General features: G+C 34.2%; 1 protein-coding gene and 1 long non-coding RNA gene across 2 annotated transcripts in view; both read right to left on the bottom strand.

The window, feature by feature from the left end:
- Positions 1-4,539, bottom strand: part of LOC126768141 (proton-coupled amino acid transporter-like protein pathetic) — a 56,684-nt gene extending 52,145 nt beyond the window's left edge. Inside the window, exon 1 of the mRNA XM_050486072.1 lies at positions 4,434-4,539. The gene's annotated coding sequence lies outside the window, so the exon portion shown is untranslated. The remainder of the gene's footprint in view (positions 1-4,433) is intronic.
- The window catches only part of LOC126768170 (uncharacterized), a 259,312-nt gene that overhangs the window by 182,034 nt on the left and 52,514 nt on the right, over positions 1-24,764 (bottom strand). The window lies entirely within an intron of this gene.

Here is a 24,764-nt window from a genome sequence, read left to right as displayed (position 1 = left end):
TTTTCCTTCACCGTAAAGCACGAGATGAATTATAATTACAAATTAAGCACATGAAAAGTCAGTGGTGCTTGCCCGGGCTTGAACCCACGATCATCGGTTAAGATTCACGCGTTCTTACCACTGGGCCATCTCGGCTATGACAGTTACTTTATGGTTATAAAAATTTACCCCAACACAATAGCAGCCTTGAATGCTAAGTGAAAGCAAACCGTGTACTTCCATATTATAAAATAAAGGTTTCCGTTTTCGAACGGTGAATCATAACACGCGTCAATGCAGTAATAATAATAACAACATACGCCTAAGATAAAATAATAGGTTTAAGGTTGTGAGTGTTCCACAGCTGGGTCGATGCCTCGTCGTCCTTTGAGGAAAATGTTAGGAGCAAATTTCATCTCGTTTCTTCAATGCTGGTAAGTGATTAAAATATAAGGTAGATTTTCATCAAAATTATAAAGAAATGAAAGCAAATGAAAATTCAGTTTTGATTTACGAGTGATGGCTTCTGAGCCATCTTGGCTCGTACGATGACAGTGTAATGACAGGTACAAATGGTTGGCAGCGCACTATCAGTGTAAGAAGTTTTACTTCGGACCACCTCAGTGTATTTAAACAATGGCCACCATTTATTATTAGTTGGTGCATTCGTTTGTCTAGCGACAATTAATAATAGTAATTAAAATAACATTTCGTAAGTGTTATTTAAGTCCAGTGCTATATATGCTATATACGGAGATATAGATTGCAACGATTTATTGAGCGTTTTGTATTTAAGAGTTCCTAATCGCCGCACACGTCACACAGCACTATTCCACACGCCTGAGCTAAACACTAATTATGCACACAACTCTGTCCTTAATCGCATGGTCCACACATATAATTCAAAATACTCAGAAATAGATCTGTTCAGCATGTCAAAACTAGCTTTTAAAAAAGCTATAATTAAAAAAGATAAAAATTCATTATAACACACACACACACACGCACACACCACACACACACTCACACTCACACACAACACGCACATATTGGATTCCCACCCGTAAACAGTTTTACTTTTACTACCGTCTTCTAGTTATTAATATGTTTAAGTTACCTGTGTAATCCTATTTTGGTTTTAATTATATGTTATATAATAGTCAATATATCAACTTATGTATAAAAACTGTTGGATTACCAAATAAATAAATAAATAAATAAATAAATATATATGCAATTAATTTTTGCTCGGTTATAGAATTTTGTGTAAGCTCATGTGGGCCCAGCATTACTTAGTATAATTTTTGTGTTCCGGTTTGAAGAGTGATTGAGCCAGAGTAAAGTTAAACAACCTTCCATTTTACGCGATGACTCATTATATGACTCAATGCAATTTTGATGTAAGCGTTATTGATTATTTTGATCAAAATAATATTTTCAGGTTTTTAACCTATTGTCACAAGAGACATAATTTCTTCTCAAGGTCAGCGGCGCATTGGCGATATATTAAGGACTCGTTGACCGCCAGCTGTCCCTGTTGCCAGTACACCTATCTATTATAAATCGCATATATATTAATAATATCCTGGGACATTATTCACACACGGCCATCTGATCCCAAATTAAGCAGAGCTTGTACTATGGAAATCAGACAACTGATATACTACATATACTACTTTTCTTTTGTAAATAAATACTTATATAGACAAACAGACATGTTCATGCACACAAATGTCTAACCTGGGTGGGAATCGAACCCACAACCTTCGGCGTGAAAGGCAAGCAATCTACCAACCACGCCAACCGGCCCGTCAAATAATAATATAGTAAGCCTTTGTCAAAATCTAAGTCAAATCTTATAAATGTAATAGAAGACTTACAATAATTGCTTATTGATTGTGGAGTTGTTAACTAATTACAGTTTCGAGATGAAATACCTCAGACGTGAGAAATAACCTCAGCGCGATTATTGCTTTATTTCAAACAATGTCTCTTATTTATATTTGTATTTGAATCAGTCTAGTTATTTCATTTGTAAAGTCATTAATGTTATAGTTCTATTTGGCACAAATGTATTTTTTTTGTTTTCAAGAAGCGAATGAATTATGCGTAGTTCAAATGGTGTTCTGTCTGTTTAAGGTTGTTTAAGGTCTGCCCAACTATATTTTAATCGGTGGAATTGGTTTATAGGGCGTAATCCTAGGGCCGTGGATGCGTGAGATGGCGCTGGGGAGAATGGCAGCCGGGATAGCCTCGAGATTTCGTACACCTAGTGTGTACGAAGAGTGTGGGGCAGCGAGTTTACCCAAGAGCGAAGCACGCATGGAAGGGACTGCGGATGCGCTATATCGATACAATCCCGCAGCCTCCGTGCCGACAGTCATCTCCGTGGTTTTAGTGGGTAAGAATCCCACATAACCCGGTTTCCCCCCAAGGAACCTTTTTAAAGGTTTCCAATACGTGAAAAAAAGGACCTACATTGGACGTTCATAATTAAGGATAAACCTCCGGAGAAAAATGTCCGGCCGCAGGTCAACTCGACAAAGTTTTATCACAAACGAATTTATAGTTTAGGGACGCGAACGAGCATACAAATATTCATTTTTGTTCTACTGTTACTGTTATGGTTTTTTACGTGTTTATATCAAATGAGTTATTTATTTCTTTTAACGTTTTTTGATACGTTTCTATGCAATAACTATTTTCGAAACTGATTGCGATTGTTTGGTCACTGATAATCACACGATATTTTTGTGTAATATAATAATCAGTGTATTTTGGCGGTGTAAATATCTTCAATTTTTCCTTATCTTGTTTTAGCTAATACCGAGTTCAAAACAACTGAATATATATTGTTTTTATTTAAACATTATTTTAAGTATATTATTAAAATTAATGTGTTTTAATTAGGATTTTATTAGAAGTATTGGTGTAAATATAATTATATAAATATAAAAACTACAATGCACTCGATTATAAAATAACAAGTTTTACGAAAAAACAAGAAATAAAATTGCATGTCTAACTTAAAAAAATTCAAATACATTTATTTTTTATTCAATTTAAAAAAATATATAATTTATGACTTATATAAAGAATTGAGCTGACCCTTGATTATTTTATATTCGAATCGAACCCTTTATTCTAGATAAAATAATATCACACGATTATATACGTATATAGCAAAACAAATTCTTCAAATAAAAATAATAATTCAATTTTACACTATTGATGCAAATATACGTGCCTTATATTTCAAGATTAAATTTATAGAAATTATTTTTTTTACATTTTTTTTCTGTTATAGGTTGACGGGCGGGCGAATGGGCTACGTGATGTTAAGTGGTCACCACCGCCCATAGACATTGGCGATATAAGAAATATTATCCATTCCTTACATCGCCAATGCGCCGCCAACCTTGGAAAGATGTTATGTCCCTTGTGTCTGGAGTTACACTGGCTCCCTGGTCCCTTTAAACAGGAACTCAACATTACTAAGTTTTGCTGTTGGCGTTAGAATATCTGTTGAGTGGGTTTTACTTACCCTGCCTACCCTAGCCCTAGAAATATTCAACTATAAAAATAATTGTTTTTGAATATAAAGAAAAAATATACTCAACACAAGTTATTTTCATAATCTAACAAGGATGACCAGATTGTACTTTAAAATGTCTTTGTTAACTTTAATTGTTGCATAAGTTATTTCTTGTCTAGACAGAGTAAACGTATAAACCCTCATGTCAACAAAAAATAATAATTTAAATCTACATTTAGAATACTTGATTGTATTTTCATCAACTAAGCGTGCAATAGTTTTAGCTCAAAATTTAATTCGTTTCAAATACAGTTCGTTTCATAAGTCGAATAAAAGCTTTTACAAAACCACTTCAGTCGTTTTAGTAACGAGACCTCGAACAAAATCATTAGAAACTTTCATTTTAAATATATTTAATAATAACTCACATTCATTGTTTTACGACCAAATTTTCAAAGAATACAATAAATTTTATTCACTTAAATTTACGGCATTTTTACAGGCGTTTAATTTTTGCCTCACGTGTATTCAAAAACGTCATATACTGGCTGGATTTAATATTTCTTCGATAATTTTAAAATATTTTAGAAGGCTTTTACGCAACAGCGTAACAAAAATTTTAATATAATGTATGAATATTTTGATCATCTTCAAAAAAATAAGATTGATTTCTATTGATATTTTCTTATAAATTATTACAAATTAACCTTAAAACGTTTTGTAAATAAATAAGTATAAAAACTATAAATATCTTTATGAAATCAAAACTTATCATTACACAAATTACCCGTCTTAATTTCATACTAAATACAATTAACCCAAATTCGCGACAATATCTACAAAATAATAATAAATTAAATAATAAAACAATGGCTTAATTATGGCAACAATTTCTCGTATAATAGCAAAATAAAATTACCTTATCGATTTAACAAGCGTTTTATATTCCGATTCGTGCTATCCATTCATCACTTTACAACAATTCGATTTACTAATATACGTGTAACACATTCGATAGTTTACTGTACACTGCAACCGTGCAGCGGTTAGCGAAAATGCGCGAGCGCAAGGCCTTGTAGGTAACCAGCATACACGGACCTCTGATCTTTGCCAATCTTTTAAAAAACACTACGCGATTTACGGAGGTGGTAGATCTTGTATCTGGCCGAAATTAGTGACTTGTAATGATCACTTATTTTACGTCCCAGTTCAGTGACTGGATATTTTGTTAAATCTTAATTAAAATAGTACATTTAACTATTACGGTTATCTAGGTTAAAGTTTTTATATGGTTATGCGACCGTTACGTGTGACTGATCGATGGAATACTTAGCATCCTTACATAGATAATTACATAATAACAAAATGGTCAGTTAAACAATGAGACAAACGTAATTTATCTTAAACGATAATTTAAAAAAATACTATTTCAGTTCCAATAGAAAAAGGAGTAAGGTTAAACAAACCTTAGATTTTTAATAGTTCTGCTATATTGTGTACTACAAAGAGTTTTTGATTATTGTATCTTCAATTATAATGGACGGGCCGGTTTGCGTGGTTGGTAGATATTTGCCTTTCACACCGAAGGTTGTGGGTTCGATTCCCACCCAGTTCAGAGATCTGTGCACATGAACAGGTATGTTTGTCCTGAGCCTGGGTGTATATCTACATAAGTATGTAGTTACAAAAGAAAAGTAGTAAATCAGTTGTCTGGATTCATAATCATATTACAAGCTCTGCTTAAATGGATCAGAATGGGATCAGATGGCCGTGTGAGAATAATGTCCCAGGATATTATTATATTATTATTATACAATATAATAAAAACTTCGATGACATTTTAAACGTAATTTTTTCCACAAATACATAATGATAAGCATAGATTATTCAAGAACTCGTCCAGTGACATCACGTGAATTCAATGTCAAAGTTATTTATTTGTCATTACTCCCCCCTGTGATTGGAATAGACTATAGGTCAAGCAGTTCTTTATTATTATAAAAAGTCAAACAATAAATAAGGAACATAACCAAAGTTATTTAACTAGGTAGAATATACCTTTAATGATCTACCTTTTTATAGGCACCATCTTTTGTTGGTGGTATTACGCAGATCCGGAGTCCTGGGTTCAATTCCCAGGTTAGGCCAATAAAAATTTATTGGGTTTTTCTATCAGAAAATTCTCAGTAGCAGTCCGGAGTTTGAAAGTTGGAAGTGTGTACACTCCCGTGCCTCGGAAAGCACGTAAAGTCGTTGTTCCTGCGCCTGAACTCTGTCCGGTCGTGTCGGATTGCCGTCCCATCGGATTATGAGAGTAAGGGAATTGAGAGTGCAGCTGTGTTTGCGCACATACTTGTGCACTATAATATCTCCTGCGTAATTGGCTAATCTCTCTTGAAATTGGTGACCGTGGCCGAAATCGGTCTTGAGGACATTATTATTATTATTATTATTATTGATGTATTTCAGGTCTTCAGCGAGTGGTTATTATTAATTCTAGCAGTTCCCGTTTATGTATATGGGAAATTTCGAGAGGGCCGATAATTGCACGTCTTTCTTTTTAAAATAAATATAAAAAATATTATCGGACTGCGGCACGATCTTTGCACTTATAATAGTAAAAAATGAATATAGCAATAACTCCCCAATTTAATGCTAAATGTCAGTATTTTTTTTCGAAATTGATAAACATTCAATGAAGGCATCATATCATATTAGGCATTTAATGACGCCACGCTTAAAATACTCATTTGTTCGAAAAAAACGCGACATAATTTAAAAGCCACAAAATAAATCTATAAATAAAATATCAAAAATTTGAATCCTACAAAATTCCAATTGTATGGAAAGTTATTAAAATAAAAGTAAAAAGAAAGCATATTGCAAATACAACAAAACAAAGAAACAATAACGCAACACATTCATTGCCAATGATACTCTAAATAAAATCAAAATGTCGTATGTGACACACAAAGAATTATGTTTTGAGTTTTATTTCATAATATGAAACGAAAAATTAAAAATTTCAAATAAATAAATCTTTGAAGAACAAACAACATAAAATTATTCTATAAACTATGTATATTAAGGCTTGCATCCTTTGATTATTGTAACATTATCTTATTCAGCGGCGCATATTAATATAATTAGATTTGGTTATGTCATTGATTTTGACCTTCTTTTAAAATCGATCGGTTATAAATTGGTAGTGTTCCGTACATATAAAAAAACAAATCACTTATGTAATTGTAATAGCAAATCATAGCAAATTGCCTTATTGATTGTCATATCATCTAACTGAATAAGGTACATAACTTCTCCTCAAGACAGGAAGTGGAATTTGTCCAAGAGTGGGACATTAACAAGCCGTTATGTTGTAGTTTATTGTGTGCTGTATCAATGACCCTTTATAAGCACCATCTTGGCAGGACCAGTAGAAATATGGCAAAGAGCATGCTTAAAGTCGAGCACAGATGTTTAAAAAAGTGCAAGTGATGCATTTTGCAGTACAAATTGCTTATGATGTGTCTTCATGCAAAACTTGCTAATACAGACAGTATTAATTAAAAGAATAATTTCAAAATTTGTTAATTTGTACTCAAAATTCCACATAAAACTGTGTCAAGGAAAATAAAGTTCATTCACACAAAATTCATTTTTATTTTTAAATAAAACATTTTTTATACGAAAAATTTCGGCCGTGATGGTCGAGTTGTTAGAAGACGTGAATCCAAAACTCTTAACTTGAATGATTCCAGCTTCCAACCCGAGCAAGCACCGCTTTCATGTGCTTAATTTGCGTCAGTTATTCTTTTTTTTTTTTTTTTTATATCGCCGGGAGGGCAAATGACTCTACTCCACCTGATGGTAAGTGGTAGTAGAGTCCAAACGCGACGACGGCCAGTACAGACGGGAAAAACGTTCTGCACTAGCCGCCTTCGCCTTGCCGGCCCGCAAGATGCCTCTTCACGCCTCGTTTGAAGGAACCCGGGTTGTAAGAGGAGGGGAATACGTGAGCTGGTAAGGAATTCCATTTTTTGGAAGTGCGACAAAGAAAGGAGTTGCCAAATTTCTTTGTTCGCGATGGAATTGATGTCACAGTTAGGCGGTGACATCGAGAACCAGCCCGCGTGGACTTAAGAAGGAAGGGGGAAGCAGGAATTAGAGAGAATAATTCCTCAGAGCACTCGCCGTGATACAGTCGATAGAAAGCGCTCAGTGCTGCTATCTCACGACGCAATTGTAAAGGTTCAAGGGTGTTTGTGACCTTTACATCGCCAATAATGCGTACGGCACGTCGCTGCAACCGGTCCAAGGCCTCAAGTAGGTACTTAGCGGAGCCATCCCAAAGGTGCGAGCAATATTCCACGCAAGACCGTACCTGTGTTTTGTACAGCAGGCACAGTTGTTGTGGCGTGAAAAAGCGCCGCACCTTGTTCAGAACTCCGAGTTTCCGTGAAGCTGTTTTTATAACAGCCTCGATGTAATCCCTTGGACTAAGGTCGCAGCGAACGTCAATCCCCAGCATGGCGATTTTGCTTTGCATCACCAGCGGAGTACCACAGAGGGAGGGAAGAGGGGAAAATGTTGACTTTTTCGCCGTGAGAGCGCATACCTGTGTTTTCTTGGCATTAAACTCAACAAGATTATCAGAGCCCCATTTGGCGATGAGATCTAACGTCCTATCGAGTTCAATGACAAGATTCTCCCGCCTCTCCTCAGTTTCCGCCCGCCCAGCCACTGCGCGTCCGTGGTATCCACCATGCACTGTACTATCATCTGCATAGCAATGTATGTTCCCAAGGAGCCTGAACCACAACCTGATATTCCACCGGGTGAGAAGTCAGCAGAAGGTCCAGTAGAGAAGGTGCTTGCCCATCAATGTCTGGGATCCTGGTGGGCTGATCAACCAGTTGGGTCAAGTCATGTGTGAGAGCAAAAGCATGAGCAGTCCTTCCAGCATGGTCAGTTTTGAGGGATTTCAACCAGGATTCGTGGTGAGCATTAAAGTCCCCCAAAAACACCAATTCCGCGTTAGGAAATTGCTCTTGCGCAGCATCTGCCACCCGACTAAGATGGTCAAATAGTCGGCTTGTCTCCAAGTCACCATTGTGGGATCTGTAGAGGCACACGTAGACTCGGCTCTGACGAACCAGGTCCACACGTACCACCAACATGGAGAAGGAGGGGTCCTCCAGGCAGCGCAGTCGGTGACAGCAAACATCCGTCCTGACGAACAAGCATACTCCGGCTTTCGCTTTGAAGGATTCTTCAAGCGTGTAGCCGGGATAATTAAGGTAGCTGGTATCGGCAGGACGGAGTATTTGTGTCTCCGTGAGAAACAACATTGCTGGCCGTGCTGTCTCGAGATGGTGGTGGACAGCGTTGAGGTTAGTGTGGAGTCCTCGGATGTTAGAGAACTCGACCTCAAACAGCGAGGGTATGGTGGGGGTGAGCACCGCTGTACGACCGTTATTTCTTTTTTGTTGCGCCATTTGGGAGAAATTAAATGAAAAAGAGACGTGAAGCGAGCGATGTATTGCCACGATAGGGATGGGCAAAGTGTGGAGGCGTGTTTCCCCAAGTGGTTGCCAAAAGGAAAAATACACTGACCCGCCGGACGGAAGGGCCCCCGAACCCCCCCGTAAGTGGCCGCCGGGACCCCACCTACCGGTCACCAACCGGCACGACGGTCCACCCCGAGATTATGCGTGGCCTGGTGGGGCAGCCTCACGAGCTGGTTAGGCACGCTCGGGCCCCTGTACTATGCCACGGGCGGCCAGCGGAACAGCCGTTTCTTCGGGTCTCCCTGACCGGCAGGTCAATACAGTTTCCCCCGGCATTGGTTCAACAGCCGTCTCCAACCGGACCAACACCCATCGCGGCAATACTCGCTCGGGCTCTGGCTGTACGCTGGCTGACCTCGAAACGCGGCTGCAAGCCACTTCACGAGTTTTTCACCATGCGTACGGTGGTAACAAGCCAGGCGGATGTTAGCATCCTACCACCAGGTGAGCAGATGGTCGCTCAGATATCCCTTAGTCGCCTCTTACGACAACCATGGGAAAGAGAGGGGCAGTGAAATGTATTCTTTCTCCGTCACTGCACGGATAAAATATTCATCTCGTGCTCGGCGGTGAAGGAAAATATCGTGAAGAAACCTGTATGTGCTGGATGAATATCTGCCACTTGTATTCATCAACTCGCATTAAAACAGCGCGGTACCTTAAAATTGGGACAATTTTAGGCCAATACTTTTTATTCTTAAAAAATTTAAATAATAGTTTCTAATAATTTATGTGATAAATGTCATGTAATAAATGTAACAATGACGTCACTTTCTTAACTTTTACTAATACTTGAAGACAGCGCAGTATTCTTTATCCGCTACATCACATTAGACATACTGCAAAACAATTCACAAAGTTTTGGCCACATTTTACAACTAGCTACCATTCAACCCTCTTTGGGAATGCTATTATTTGATGGATATATATTTTTTTTTTTTTTTTTATAGTAAAGGAAGGCGGACGAGCATATGGGCCACCTGATGGTAAGTGGTCACCAACGCTCTTAGACATTGGCATTGTAAGAAATGTCAACCATCGCTTACATATCCAATGCGCCACCAACCTTGGGAACTAAGATTTTATGTTCCTTGTGCCTGTAATTACACTGGCTCACTCACCCTTCAAACCGGAACACAACAATATCAAGTATTGCTGTTTTGCGGTAGAATATCTGATGAGTGGGTGGTACCTACCCAGACGAGCTTGCACAAAGCCCTACCACCAGTGGATATGAGATGGATATGGAGAAAACATGAGTGATTGATGTTCAGCTCGTATTATAAAGTCCCTTTCTCCGATATAATCTTCAGTCACATTCTACGACACCCTAGAGAGACCCTGGGCTCTTCTAATCCCGTGGCCAATCGGAAATAACAAAAACACATAAACTCTTAACATATATTGAGTTTTAACTATGAGAAATTTAATGGTTAGCTTCAAGATTAAGTAAACAAGGTCCTATTTTTTTTCTGTTTGAGATCGAAAATTTTCCTAATATCTATATATAAAAGAAATTAGTACATATATTAGTGTACCAGTTTCCTAGAGTACAAAAATGTGAAAATGGATTGTATTTATTTTAACGAGCCTATTTTCTATGAATACAATACCAATGTATAATTTTCATTGTATAATGTCTATTGTGTCAATTGTAACGAAATCCATTCAACGTTTTTTCTGTATTATTTGGCGTATGGAATTTTGATACTTACATGAATTTTCACGGAACCGAAACCGCAGACAAGCAATTCTTTAACAAGATAAATGGGTAACAATTTACCTATATAGCAGTGAATTGGGACGTGACATAAATTTATCTTGTCAATTTGCCGGCCAAATGACTATTTTATCGAATTTCTTGCGAGTAAACTTTAAGGGCGTTTGACAGATCGTAGAACAATTACGATCATTATTATTTTCACACTAACCAGTTTCTAACCACTGAATAGAAGTACCCATTTTTTTGTTTTCAAATGGTGAGTAAGTCATGTTAAACCTGAATTTGTCTAATTTCACTGAAATTCTGACAGATGTGTATTCCACCAACCAAGCAGCGTGGTGGAATAAGTTCCAAAACCTTCTCCTCGAAAAGGGAGATGAGGCCTTAGCCCAGCAGTGGGACATTCACAGGCTGTTTTTGGAGTAAGTCAAGGTAGAATTTAGATAAAGTATTCTGTCCAATTAAAGATTCTTGAAGAAAGCTAATACAAAACTTTAATTTAGAGTTAGAGTAGTTCATATTCATTTGCTTCTTAATTTAAACGTGAGTGAGTTCATAGAAAAACATGTGATTCAAGTTGAAGCGGTTTCTTTTTTTTGATCCCCTTAAATAACGTGACATGTCACAGATATTTGTTTCCTATACATTTTGTTGTTTTTTTTTAAACGAGTATTGAGAGTCAATAATATGTAACACCAATATATTAAAAATAGAAACGCATACGAACAGAATATGTGGTGTGTATATATAATAACTAGCTGCCTGCCCCGACTTCGTACGAATAAAATAAGGATTTTATCCCGTGCATAAAGCACGGCCTTGCCTATTTTTTTCATGCGTTTATTTATTACTGTTTTCTTAGGTTCTGTCTAAGCTAGCTCATTCGCCCTTTAAACCGGAACACAAATATACTAAATATTGCTGTTTGGATATCACCGTAATATTTTTTATTGCGTAAGAAATGCGTTTAATTTTGCCGTAACTCCTCCGTAAGATATTAATATAAATTAAGCATTTAGTTTTATGATCAAAGTTCGAAAGGGCACCGCAGCCGCTCAATTTTTATATAGCGGCTTAAAGTTGTAAATAATTAAAAAAATATGAAAATTATAAACGTACTATTCCACTGTTTCTAGTTTATAAATAATGAAAAATGTACGTAAATAATAGACTAAGGTGTTTTTATTGACTAATTTGATCAAAAACAGTTATAGTGATTTAAATATAATAGTTAGATATACATCCTCGTGGGCTTTTTTGCAGGTAAAAATGCGTACTATAAACATGTAATACATTATTTTAGGTATAATAGTTTTCGCAACGCTCCCCATATATGACTTTCTTAGGAAAAAATGATACAATAATATCCTGGGACATTATTCACACACGACTATTCGATCTAAAACTAAGCAAAGCTTGTACTATGGTAACCAGACAACTGATATAATACATATACTACTATTCTTTTGTAAATACATACTTATATACATAATTACACGCAGACTCAGGACAAACAGACATGTTCATGCGCACAAATGTCTGTCCTGGGTGGAAATCGAACCCACAACCCACAAGGCAAGTATCTACCAACCACGCCAACTCTCTCTCTAATTCTAAAAATAAAATATAGCTTATGTTACTCCCTGATAGAAGCTTTATATAGAATTTTTAAAATCACTTTATTCGTTTTTGAATTTTTCTATTACAAATAAACAAACCAAAAAAAATCTAATTTTAACTCTTTATAATATTAATATACTCGTAGATAGTAAGATAATATTAAGATTTTCAATTAAACACATAATTACGAAAAAAAAACAAGCGTTAAATTAACATACCTAGTGGCACTTTTATAGTACTTAGATAATAAGGGACCAAATGAAACCCAACAGAAAACTAATACAAAATCAAATCATATATTTCGGTAAGTACCTATGTTGAATGCAAAGTAAGTGCCTACCTACTTACTTAATTAAGAAATTATTAAAAAAACATCTAGAAAAAAAAAACAAAACTTATTTCTTTAAAATGTTATAGTAATATGATGAGATCACAAAAACATCTATAAAAAAGCAGTTCGCATATGGATAACATAACCGTTCCGTATGGAGCCGACCACGACTCTGGGCGCCGCATGCTTCCTCGCAGAGCCTCGCGCCGCATGCTTGATAATTATTTTGCTGCAAGGTATAAGGTAGGTATTATAAAACTGTGATATTCCCTTAGATATTCTTTGAAATCAAATTATGTAAGGGCAATTATATTCAAAATTAAATACTTGTGATAAATAACGTATTTATTTAGATAAGAATTAATACCATGCTTATAAAAATCAACTCCGCAAAAAATGTTTGTTTTTAGAACAAATTTGATTACCATAAAAAAGGTTATTGTTAGTCAACCTTAAAATATGCTATGCTATCGTGGACTTTTTAAAAGAAAGACCGTGTAGTCTTTCTATTTATTTCTATTTTCTATTCTATGTTCTTTTATCAAAATCGCTTGAGTCTAATAAAAAAATACCACAAATAGATGGCGGATATGCTAAATACGTCAATTTCAGAATCGCTGTTTCCAGATTTTCCGGAACAGACTGATGTTATGCCATACATTAATATGTATTTCGCATTCGCGATTCGTTCAAATTTGGGTTGACGTTGGTATGTCGTAATTTCGCCTGACTATTTTGTTTTTTCTTTGTGGTTTTACGTTGCAATTATTAACTCTGTTGTAATTTTGTTCCACCAGTCTTAACTTCTTTTGATACTTAAACTCCGAAAAGGCAATGTAAATTGTAATAATGAAATGAATGAAAAAAAAACAACAAATAATCAGGCGAAATGATTACCTTCTACTTTTAAGGTTACCTATTCCTTAGTTAATTAAAGTTAAGCTTAATAAAGTTTGAGGCGCTATGCGCACTTTCTCCCTCCACCGCAATAGGCGTCGCCGGAACTAGAGAATGGAGGCCTGCACAGGCAGGCCATCCGTCAGAGCGTCACGATAGCATGCACAAGCGATCCCGCGGCACTCCTCGTTAAGATGGAAAGTGTACCGCTGGTTTTTTAGTGGGTATTCCGATGTTCGGGGCGCACTCGGCACCTCGGACACCGGCGAGCCCCACATGGGGGGCCCACTATTCCCGTGGGGGAAACACATAATGCCTTTTTCCAGCGTGAAAAAAAGGGTTAATTACATTTTGGATTCAATTGTTTAGTTTTAACCTTATTTATAGTATAATTAGATAAGAATGGTTGTAATTTTTTTCTATTACTTGCTGCTGCTTTAACCACGGGCAACTATATATAGCATGTTCACGTGTAAGTCATGTCCTAGTAACGTGGAAGTACTACACCCAATATAGTATATAAGGAGGCATTACAATAATTCAGAATATCAATTTTTCTTTAATTACTAGAATAATAATCAAAATCGTACATATATCATTAATACGGAAGGTGTTGGTTGTATGTTGTGAATATTTGTTACTTCGTCCGCTTACCACAGCTAAAATATGACATAATTAACATATTTTGGCCATCTAGGGGATGAATCCCGTTTAACTAGATTTTCGAGTATGATGCGGGAGAAGCCACGGGCCAAGCAATAGTAAATAATATATCAATTTTAAGCATCATGTAGTAATTATTTTCTTTTACACTTTGCAATGTGAACCATTGTTTAAAATTAAAAATATGATATATTCGGGAAGGATAGAATTAAATTTATATATTGTGAATGGAAATCTACAAATATAATATAATTTCTATGTATTTTGTCTAAAATAAATATATCTTCATAACACTGAAGTTTTCTTTCAAGGAAACAATAGAAGCGGAGACAATTGGTGGGTGTTCCAATGTTACTCAAACAAAATTAAGTTATATTTATACCATCGTTTAGGCAACAATAACGTTTTCTTTAGATATCAAACATTTGTAAAAATCTCGCTGTTTTTAGACGTATTCGTTTAATTAATCTCAAATAAACTCCGTAATACAAAATAACGTTAGAATAGAAACGCCCACAACTTTCGACGTTTTAGTAAAATATATTACATAAACTTTTTAAATATATAAATGAATCTTTTATATGGCGGTAGAGATTTGTGCAAGCCGATCTGAATAAGTACCATCCACCTATAACATATTCTACCGCTAAACAGTAATACATAATATTGTTATGTTCCGGTTTGTAGGGTGAGTGAGCCAGTGTAGAGACAAGCGACTTACTGGTGGTAGAGCTTTGTGCAAGCTCGTCTGGGTAGGTACCATACACTCATCAGATATTCTACCGCAAAACAGCAGTACTTGGTATTGTTGTGTTCCGGTTTGAAGGGTGAGTGAGCCAGTATAATTACAGGCACAAGGTACACAACATCTTAGTTCCCAAGGTTGGTACGCATTGGTGATGTAAGTGATGGTTAACATTTCTTACTATGGGCGTTGGTGACCACTTAGCATCAGGTGGCCCACATGGTCGTCCGCCTTCTTATTCTATAAAAAAAATAGCATATTAGTTCCCAGGGTTGGTGGCTCATTGGTGATACATCACCAATGAATAATGAATAATAATAAAATAGTGTGCTCAGTATGATCATCGATTGTGACTTCTGACCGTCAGATAGTCCATGTGCACGTGTATTTGCATTGCAAGTGAAATAATTTTTGAAATCGTTTTAGTTTTTAAGTCTATCCATTACAAACGAACATAAAAAAATCAAATCTTACCTCTTCATAAAATTTGTATAAATATATATTTTTGTGTTAAGGCAAAATATTATATAAATATACAATATATAACTCATATATATGAGTCTGCGATACAAAACGTGACGTGAATATGTGTTTTAAACAAATATTTACGGAAAAAACTGTTGACGTGACTCGGCAACACCTGCTTTAGATTTTCACAATGTAACCGTGAACCTTCCTCGACCATAGGTAACGCAATGCTATGGTGCCCTGCATTTGATTAGTATTATTAATATAAAAATTTCATTATACAAAGATGCAAGGCGGCGTTGCTTTAAGGGTGCACCTAAAACCAGCAAAATTTCGGATTTCGGCCGCACTTCTCTCACACGCCCTTCTTGATATGCGTTCTAATTTCTATGCTTTTTTTATTAACCGACCATACCTCTGTGTACCAGTCAATCGTCAAACTAAGCCAGCCATTTCCAGTCTCCATTCAAACTACCGGAACCAGTAAGAGGAATAAATATATTGCCCTGCGAGTTTATTTGGAGTCAGTATTTTAGTACTAACCACATCGTAAGCCGAACCTCTGTCCGGTTGTGTACAAAATGTGATATCTAATAAGAAATAGTGTGCTCAGTATGATTGATACTAGAGGATAAGTGAAAGAAGTGTTGTTCATAATAAATATTAATCAATGCTTAACTTGCAAATTTATCTAGAAGATTAGCAATTTCGCCTAATACCCGCTGTTAACAGACTGAAGTCTCATTAGTAAATCGATATAATCTGAACTGGCCAGTAAATCATTGACAAATAAATAATAACTTCACTTACAGTAGGAGAATAACAAAAGCATATGGCTTTTGTTATTCTCCTACAAGACTTAGGGTATAATAATAGAATGAAATAATCGATTTTCATGTTCCTCGGTCAACCGCAACGGCTAGGTGGTCTAAAGGAAGCTAAATTCTTTTCTTGTTTATTATGAAATGAGAGATCGTTATTTACATGTGGTAAATTACATAAATGAGATAAACGCAGGCTTCTTCTTTTACTATTATGCGAACTATTGAAGACAATCATAGTAGTTTCTATGATATCATAAAATGTCATTTGTAATAATTCTAATACTATGCTTAGGGAGCATTTCTAAAAGATCGTGTCATTTCATTTTAAACGATCCGTGTTCCAAGATGTGTTTGAAATCTAATGCTAACGTCACATGAATAATTATCCATTATAATTTAACGAATATACAACTGACTTTAAAAATGTATTAATTGTAATACTTGCTTCTATTTTACATGTATGAATAAATAGTGAAATTATAATTATAACTAGCTACTCGTCCCGGGTTCTCACGGATAGAATAAAGGTGTACATAAAAACTTTATATCGTAATACATACGAGTATAACTCTATAAGTTTATGCGGCGCATGTCAGTGAAGCTCCCAATCGGCATAATTTTGTTCATCTACTTATATCGCATGATATAAGGCCTATGGCTAATGACCTAATGGTTTGACGTAAGGCCGCAGACCCGGAGATCCTGGTTTCTATTCTCAGGTCGGGCCAATAAAAAGTTACTGGGTTTTTCTGTCAGAAAATTCTCAGTAGCAGCCTGGAGTCTGGAAGTTGAAAGTGTGAACACTCCCGTGCCTCGAAAAGCACGTAAAGCAGTTGGTGAGGTGCCTGAACTCTTTCCGGTCGTGTCGGATTGCCGTCCCATCGGATTATGAGAGTCAGGGAATAGAGAGTGCATCTGTGCTTGCGCACACACTTGTGCACTATAATATCTCCTGCGTAGTTGGCTAATCTCTCTTGGGATTGGCTGCCGTGGCCGAAATCGGTCTGGAGGACATTATTATTATTATATCGCATGATATATCTTCAACAATGAAAGTTATATTTTAGCCAACTTACTCAAATTCTAAATGAAATCTTATTTATGAATCAGTCAGTCTATTGGTGAAAACCTTATAAAATCGGTTCGGTAGCTTTTGAGTTTATCGCGTTTAGACAGACAGACGTGGTGGGGGGCACTTTGTTTTATACTGTATAGTATCCGTGTATCACTTCTAACGCATAAAACATAACCTAAATTGTATTTGTTATCAATAAAATTATTTGCTTTATGGTTATTGCAAAGTGATTAAGATAGCAGAATTATTAATTAATAATTTATTACAATTCTTATCAAAACGCTTTTTAACTAACGTTATTTTTTATAACACATATTCTATACTCATAAAATGTTGTGTTCCGAGTGAATAACAAAGCGAAGCCAAAACTACTGGGTCCGGAAAGTTAGTAGTATTGACATTGAGATTTGAAAAACAACTAGATTTGCATATTAGATTTACTTTACGGGTAGATAAAGTAAGTTCATTAGAATAATATATAAGTACCTTCCACATTGAATTAGGTTCTGAAAGAATGTTGCTAGGTGCTATCAATTATTCAATGACAGCTAAAAGTGAATATATATGTACAATTATGGATTCAACATTTTCTTAGACATGTAGCAATCTATTATATTTTTACTCAGCGTCCCCAGTGCCTCTTACAAGTTATATTTTAATTTCAAAAGATCATATTTGAATAAATTATATATATATATCTATTTATATTATAATTTATTTTTACTGTTAAATTTTTACTTTTTCAAATTAATTAGCCCTGCACGAACTATTTCATTAGTTTGCTTCTTATGTTACTTAAATTTTTTTTTAATTTCTTTGCTAATAGGTACTACGGAGCAGCGCTATATGTATCTTTTTCTAATTCGACCTATGTGTGTTTCAGTTTTGTTATTTCAAATGAATACCGTCGGGTGTTTGTTAAATTATTATAATACTGTATTTGTAGAAGAAAGTATTGAATATTGACATTGAACAAATTCAACGTCGCTAAGAGATTTCACTTTTATTTTCACAGCTATTTCAACACTGTCATATAAACATGAGGTTACATGACAATGTATGTTTTCTTTAAGTGTATCCTTATCCCAATTTAATTTTTATATGAAATGAATTCGAAATGGTGTGCGTGTATTATTTTGCTGAATAAAATTAAAATATGGACTTTGTTGTGAATATCTATATATATATATATATATATATAACTATCGTGTGAATGTCTCACTGCTGGGCTAAAGGCCTCCTCTCCCTTTTTGAGGAGATGGTTACGGAGCTTATTCCACTACGCTGCTCCAGTGCGGGTTGGTGGAATACAAATAGGGCTGAATTTCAGCGAAATTAGACACATGCAGGTTTCCTCACGATGTTTTCCTTCACCGTAAAGCACGAGATAAATTTTAATCACAAATTAAGCACATGAAAATTCAGTGGTGCTTGCCCGGGTTTGAACGCACGATCATCGGTTAAGATTCACGCGTTCTTACCACTGGGCAATCTCGGCTTTGTCATTATTATATTTTATAGTAAAGATTATATTTTATTAAAATTTATAATGGTATCATATTTGTTTTAGTACTTTATAAAAAGTTTACTTGGCTTTCATTACCATTGAGCCTTGGTGCAGTGCCTTGCGATATTCTCTAAAACTCAGTGTGTCCATAAACACAAGTTGTGAATCGAATGAAACCATACTGGTATAATTAACAATAATCTGTAGAGTCGGCTCGAGTTAACTATCAAGTCGAACTATTTTAGTACAAACTAAGAGCGAACTTATTAAGTTAGTTACTAATTTTAGTAAAACGAATTTATGTGGTGAAATTATTCGACTAGAATTATTCATAAATGCGCATCGGAAGTATCAGCCACATAATATCTTAAATCCATGGTTGGCAGCGCATTGGCGTCGTAAATGATGGCTTACAGATCTAGCAGTGAATTTGTCTATTTAGATAATATCAGATAGCATCGCTTGTTACGTCTTTGCTATAATAGAGATAATAAACATATCTGTTAAGAATTGATTGATCTCATTATACTCATATGAAATATGTAAAATGTAAAAAGTAAAAATGCAAAATCGTTTCTGAAATATTAAAAATTTCAATAAAATATTTAATTAAAATGCATCTGAAATCTCCGTTTAAAGTGTGTTAAGCATTCTTGATGTATTTCAAATGCTTTAATACTTTTGATATGAAATTAATTTCGCTATTTTATTAATCACAGTTGAATGTGAGCGTGTTTTATACCGCCCATAAACATTGACACTGTATATTTTTTTTTTTTTTATAGAATAGGAAGGCGGACGAGCATATGGGCCACCTGATGGTAAGTGGTCACCAACGCTCTTAGACATTGGCATTGTAAGAAATGTCAACCATCGCTTACATATCCAATGCGCCACCAACCTTGGGAACTAAGATTTTATGTCCCTTGTGCCTGTAATTACACTGGCTCACTCACCCTTCAAACCGGAACACAACAATATCAAGTATTGCTGTTTTGCGGTAGAATATCTGATGAGTGGGTGGTACCTACCCAGACGAGCTTGCACAAAGCTCTACCACCAGTATATTAACTTACATTGCCAATGTGCCACTAACCCTGGGAACCGTATAGTGTCCCTTGTGTCTATAATAGTCATTTAAATTTATTGTGTGTAACTTTATTTCTACATGAATTTTGTCATCAAGTGTGTAGTTACGAGATTGTACATCGTGAAGGCATTGTCTCGAACAACCGTGACATAGTTTTGCATCGTGATTGCGACTCATCTACCATATCTAGTAAATGATCGTAATTTGTCGTAATTGCCTATGTCTACGCCCTATTGACCTTGAAAAGTATGGAACGAGGGGTCAATAAATCCGATTCTAAGTCAAAGTACTTGTAAAAACCTAATTGTATAAATTATGTTAATTGGGCTTACAAACCGTTCACGTCGTAATACTAATTGTTTGTTTGTATGTCATCATTAATTAAACATTTATTTATGGACGGATTGGATGGAACTTTCACTTTTTGTAAGCAGCTAAAGAGTTGTTTTATTATGCTTATAATCGGATGTTCTTTGAAGATCGAATCAACGTCTCGTATTATTATGATATTAATCAAATCAAACCAAATCAAAGTATTCGTAATTAAACTAAACTTACACTTTTGAATCTTTAACATTTAATATATACTAAATATATTATCATTAATATTACCGAGAAGAACCGACAAGAAAATTTCTAGTTACTTTTTTCCACCAATTTAAATGGGTATGTAAATTAAATACAATTGAATTATTATTTTTCTTGCATAAAAATCAACGAAACATTTTTTTTCATACGATTTGTTTTTTATTTTTTTTATATATTATTTTTTATTAATATATAAAAAAAAGGTTTGACAAAGGTTATACATATTGTAGGTATGCAATGTCGCATATATTTTTAGTTATAGCTTAATATGCCGTAGTCGGAGAGTAAATAATGACGATGCTGTCGAAACAAACTCTTCCAAAACTATAACACACAGAAAAGACGTTTTAAAAAATATATCTAATAAGTATGTCTTTATATTGTCTCTATATCTTTTAACTTTTATAAATAACGACAATTTTAATTTAACTGTCGCAGAGTATGGATCCTTACCAACACTTTTTTATGTAAATAAATATTGTTTTTTACTATTTATAATTCGAACCAGATTAAGAAATATTACGAGTAAATAAAGATACGAGTAAATAAATTAGTTAATAATACGTGAGATATTATATATATTAATATTTATTTGTACGATGTGTTAGCAATTTAGCACAGTACCGGTGAGTAGATTGGATGACGAATGTTTGTATCTCATTGGTTGAAAAATAGCCCAGGTAACTATAGGTATACTATTTTTTTATATTTGCTAGGAAGGCAAATGACTACTCCACCTGATGCGACGATGACGACGGTCATTACAGTTGGGAAGAATGTTCTGCACTAGCCGCCCCCGTATTTGCCGGCTCGTAAGATGCCTCGTTTGGAGGTTAAATACAAACATTGTTTGCATTCGTACAATATATACAAACAATGTGACTATGATAGTTATTACAAAATGTTTAGTTACATATTGTTGAAAACTAACATTAAAGATCAAAGACAAATTAACCTATTTACTTTTGCACGAATCGTAAAGTCTGTAAGATGTCATTTATATGTGTCTGATGTAAACACATTGAAACATAAAACAAATAAAAACTTTGAACTTTACGTTCTCCCGTTGACATTCTAGGCCAAATTATATACCTTATATGTGCTTAAGACGTAACAACTTACGTCTTATGCAACAAAAGCTTTATTTACGTCAATATGTTGCACAAAAGTATTTACGAATGGGCTAACTAGTAACAGTCTATGCTAATTACTTAAATTTAACAGCTTACTAACCAAAGCCCACGCAATCTCACTCCGTCAATGCCAATATTATTGTTAAGTTTGTACGCGCAAAAGCTACTACTCATACGTAGGTACATCCTAGTTTCGCAATCAAATTGGTAGGCTCCATTCTTCTCGGCTAAACCATTCGGCACTCCCAATTTTTAATAATAACATATAAAATATTCGAAAATACTCGAAAATTTCTCTAGTCTTCATTGTGATTTATAAAACGTAGATCTTTATTGCGTTTTTTCATACGATTTATAAATTGATGTCTGCGATAAAACAAAATAGAACACGTCCATGTCATGATCATTTGTTATTGAATGAAAAGGCAGATGCCAAAGCTTCAAAACAATCAAAATGAATGAAATGAAATAAAAAAGAACAATATAAATGGATTGAATAAATGAATATAAACAAGGTTTAGAACATGCGTCATGTATAAAATATTTATTTATCTATATTATTATTTTATTATTATTTATAAATACAATGCATGTAAAGAGAATAAAGTCATATCGATAAAAAAATGTAGAATGTATTTTAAATCAAATATTGTTTGTTTCTTTCTTTTCGATAAAACATGCCATTGGTATAACGACAAAAACTTATAATGTTTAAAATTATTTAAATATATTTAAAAAATCAAAATTAAACAACAAATTATCGTTTCACAAATTTTAATTCTTCTAAGAAATATCAAGAAAATAAATAACAAACTTTTTGGAAACAAAGATAATTATATTAGTTAATTATCTAAACCTTTTTCGGCTTTACTTATATAAACGTTGCTTAGCGGCTGTTTAGTTATACATTGATTTCGCTCTTTCTGTCATTATTGATTTGACATTCGAAAGAAGAAGACATAGCATTGCTTAACTATTCACCTCTAAAGAATATATAGATGATTTTTTACCTTTTACATTATTCTAACGTTTTAAGCAAAATGATACATTGGTCAAGTTAAGAACTAATCGATAAAAATAAATATTTACTTATTTAAAATGAAAATATAAAAATTTAACTGAAGCCGAGATGGCCCAGTGGTAAGAACGCGTGAATCTTAACCGATGATCGTGGGTCCGGGCAAGCACCACTGAATTTTCATGTGCTTAATTTGCGATTATAATTCATCTCGTGCTTTATGGTGAAGGAAAACAAAGTGAGGAAAACCTGCATGTGTCTAATTTCACTAAAATTCTGCCAAATTTTTATTCTACCAACCCGCATTGGAGCAGCGTGGTGGAATAAGTTCCAAACCTTCTCCTCAAAATGGGAGGGCTTAGCCCAGCAGTGGGACATTCACAGGCTGTTACTTATTAAATTTTTTTTCAAAATTGAATTGAATTATATAAAAAATAAATAAAATCCACTTGTAACAATCATTGTGTCAATCGAAATTATAAAAATAATTTTATAAACGCATTATGAATATTATAACATATTTTTAATTAATATTGAAAAACGAAATTTGTACTATTTTTTTTGTTTTTTTTTTTTTTTTTAAATATCTATCTACTAAGTTTTTATTTATTTTAATAACAAATTTTCTACTAAACTAAAATAAATACAAGACATTTGTGAGAGATTATTTGACTGTATACACTTGCTTAGACGCATTTTTGCGGTAGTAGATGTTTACTAATAATATTTTATATTAAATATTTACGTCGCGTAACAATTTTTAATATATATCAAAATGATAAAGGGTCATAGCGTTTGATCTTTTTCATATTGTTTTACAGATGACTAGTTTGAAAAAAAAAGTTACTTAAATAAAAGTTAATACATAATTTAATAAATAAAACTTAAAATAAATTTTTATTGAATCTGGAATTGTTGTTTCAGTATTATATTAAATTTAATCATTTACAATGTAGATTCCATTTATTTATTTCATGATTTGAATCGTACGATTTAAATTAAACGAAGTTAAAAATCCTTTTGACAATCGTTATCGGTTATATTATGTGTAAGTTTAAGAACTAAGAAAGATATTTACACTAAGAATTGCAAGTTAATGTTGTTTTAACATTATTCGTTGAAATAATTTAATGGAGAAGTATAATTTTCGCCGACTGCTTTCTGTAAAGTAACCGACATAAAGGTTTCGGCAAGTGTACATACATCATTAAAAAGATAACATTGAAAATTTACAAAACATATCACATTCTCACTTTATATAGTTGTGCTAATTACATTAAATGGCAAAGCAGTCTTATAACTAAAATTAATAACAATATAAAATTATATATTTATATATAACGCTAAAATATAACAGGTTATTGAGATAGTAAATGTCGACAGTCATCAACGAATGGAGCCGCTCGATCATGTTGTTTACACTCGTGTTACAGAAAAACACAAAAACTGAACACATGTAAAACATAGGGAACCTCATAATAACCTAAGAATGGTCTATAATAGAGAACGGTCCCCTCATTGACAGGCTGACAGAACACCATTCTGACCAGCCTAGGAATGCAGAATCTCAAAAAGATAAAAAAAAGTTCATTCAAACATTTTTTGCTGAGATGCCACCTGGAATTGAAAATATGCACACAAAAACCAAACTATAAACCGATAGGAATATACATTAAAGACACAGACAATCTATGAAAATTATAAGACAACATAAAATAAATGAAGACGTGGTTAACAAGCCGGGAAGTGCCAGTCACGTTGCCAGTCAATGCCTCAATATAAATCTGCTTCATGAAATTAAATCTTTCTTGCCATAATTAAGAAATGTTTGTAGATTTTTTATATGCCATATGTTTAGATTATTTATTTGTGAGAGAATATTTTTTTATTCTGTGTAATAAATATAAACACACTAGTCAGCATTAAAATTTCAGATAGCTCATTTAAACGTATCTATTAAAAAATTAAGTTAAAATTAATTAATATATATAAATCAATGTG

The sequence above is a fragment of the Nymphalis io genome, chromosome 4 (assembly GCF_905147045.1).
Source record: "Nymphalis io chromosome 4, ilAglIoxx1.1, whole genome shotgun sequence".
NCBI lineage: Eukaryota > Metazoa > Arthropoda > Insecta > Lepidoptera > Nymphalidae > Nymphalis > Nymphalis io.
The sequence above is the reverse complement of the archived record's forward strand: the minus strand, read 5'-3'. Positions and strand labels throughout refer to the sequence as shown.